Source organism: Microtus pennsylvanicus, chromosome 11, assembly GCF_037038515.1.
Source record: "Microtus pennsylvanicus isolate mMicPen1 chromosome 11, mMicPen1.hap1, whole genome shotgun sequence".
Lineage (NCBI taxonomy): Eukaryota > Metazoa > Chordata > Mammalia > Rodentia > Cricetidae > Microtus > Microtus pennsylvanicus.
The window spans coordinates 14,876,290-14,878,670 of record NC_134589.1 but is presented as its reverse complement, the minus strand read 5'-3'; the positions used below and the strand labels follow the sequence as shown (position 1 = coordinate 14,878,670).

Below are 2,381 nucleotides of genomic sequence, written 5' to 3'. Positions count from 1 at the left end.
AGCCTTTAATCCCAGCACTTAGGATACAGAGGATGCTCTCTGTGTGTTCGAGGCCAGCCTAGTCTACAGTGCAATTTCTACGACAGGCCCCAAAGCTACACTGAGGGGAAAAAAAGAAGCGAAATAAAGAGTTGAAACTTAGCCAGATGTGATGTTACAGGCTTAAAATACAAGCACTGGAGAAGCAGAATAGGATTGTTGCTTTTGAAGCCAGTTTGAGGCTAGCCTGGTCTACATAGTGATCCCCAGCACTTGTAGGGCTGCACAGAAGAAGAGGAAGGAAAAAAGCCCCAAGGCATAAGTGAAGCCATGTCTTTCCGTGTGGGGAAGAGGGTTACCACTGTAACTGGGAGGCAGTTTCATCCACTGCTGCTTACACCATCAAGGCAAATTACAACCACTAAAGAATAACTTGGAGCTTAAGAAGAGCATTTTCCAGAGGCACAGGGGCTCACAGGCTACAAGTAACCAAACAGTAAATGATTTATCATTCAACGAACTGTGGAAGGCACAAAGGCACTCCGTTAACAAACTCCAAGTGGTAAACTTAGCAGCACTTTTAATTTTCTATTTGATATCTTATTTACTTTTCCTGTCGTTGCCACGAAATACTAGGAGCAAAGTGATTTAAGGGAGGAAGGATTTATTTTAGCTGACAGTTCAAGGTACAGTCAGTCCATCACGTGTGTGTGTTTAGCTCACAGTTCAAGGTACAGTCAGTCCATCACGTGTGTGTGTTTAGCTCACAGTTCAAGGTACAGCCAGTCCATCACGGGTGTGTGTGTGACCAGCAGGAATTTGAAGCAGGTGATCAACCGCAATCAGTAACTAGAGATAGTGCACACCGACCGCTCCATTTTCGAGCCCCTTACCGAGTTTGTTCCTGACAGGGACCTGAGAGTCTTCCCAGGCAGATTCAGGTAATAAAGATAATCCCCCATAGACATTCTCAGAGGCCCGTCTCCCAGGTGATTCTAACCTGAGTGGACAACACTAACCAATACATTTGAATTACTCATATACATGTATTATTACATTGCAAAGAAGGGTGATTACCTATCCATGAACAGGGAAGCTCTGAAAATGTTTTTAAAACCTACAATGTAGCATTTTACTCGCAGTAAACAAATTACATGGAACCAGAAAGTCAATTGTTATCCGATATCTACCTTTAGTGCAAAAAATAAGTATTAGTTTGTATTTAGAAACCGTGTTCATTTCCCTTTAATGTAGGTGGGAAGGAGTGGGGGGTGTAGTCAAGTGGACGTTAGGAAAGAGGGCAGATTAGAAGTTTCGTTGGGCTGGAAAAGCCTGTTCACCCTGGAATCTGCCAAGAGTCCGCAGCACATAATAGGTTACCAAATCAATGTTTGCTGATAAAAAACACGAAAGAATGGGGAAACGGGGATGGAAAGCCCAGGGAGTTTAAGGAGGGTGAGACAGAAAGGGACCTTTGGGAAAGGCGGCTGCTGCGGCCCGCCCGAGGCCAGCGACTACGACCGCCGAGCACAGCAGGGGCTGTTTAAAGTTTCTAGGAGAAGCCTAACAAAGTCAATCTCAAGAGTTCCCTCCCCCCCCCCCAAAAAAATACCCTCTGAGGAGGGTGGACACACACTCTCCCTTGCCTTCCAGCGCCAAGGATCGTCCAAAATCAGGCGGCTCCGCCAGATGGCAAACTTGCGCTGCGGCGCAGGCGCACTGGAGGCTCCTGCGGTGCAGCAGTGAGTGCGCAAGCGCACTCGGCAATCGCACACTGGCCTACAGGAAATTGGAGCTTAGCGGGTGTGACAGCGATGATTACATCACATAAGGAGAAGGAGTGAGAACCCGGATCTTGTGGTGACCCAGTGGCCTAATGGATAAGGCATCAGCCTCCGGAGCTGGGGATTGTGGGTTCGAGTCCCATCTGGGTCGTGCCAGTCTCTTTTTTTTTTCTTTGGAAGAAAAAAAGACAAAAAATATATAAGTCGATTGTTTCTCGTGCTGCTGAGTATTTTAAAAATTACGCAGAACTTTCAAGTAAAAGATTTGTCTTTTAATCGTACGTCTGTTCTTTTAAAACATTTTTGTCTAATCTTGTTAAAGTATAATGAACAAAAACTATGTATTTAAAGAGACTTTACTCTTTCTTTGTTTTTCTTCTCAATACCGGTTTTTAGTTTTGTCTTTTCTTTTTGAGGCTTGAATTTATTTCTGAGGCTTTAATGAAAAATAAACTTGACGTGATGGTGCATATCCTTCCTTCATTCCAGCACTCAGAGAGGCAGAGGCATGTGCGCGCGTGCGCACGCGCGCACGAACACACACACACACACACACACACACACACACACGATCTAGCACAAACTGGCAAGTAGACCTTTTCACTTAGGGTTTCCTAT

The 2,381-nt window shown here is 45.1% G+C and overlaps 1 non-coding gene across 1 annotated transcript; it reads left to right on the top strand.

Moving 5' to 3' along the window:
- The first annotated feature begins 1,841 nt into the window (after window positions 1-1,841).
- On the top strand, window positions 1,842-1,914 carry Trnar-ccg (transfer RNA arginine (anticodon CCG)). Its single transcript has one exon. It is a non-coding gene; the product is annotated as a tRNA-Arg (tRNA).
- Window positions 1,915-2,381: the final 467 nt, after the last annotated feature.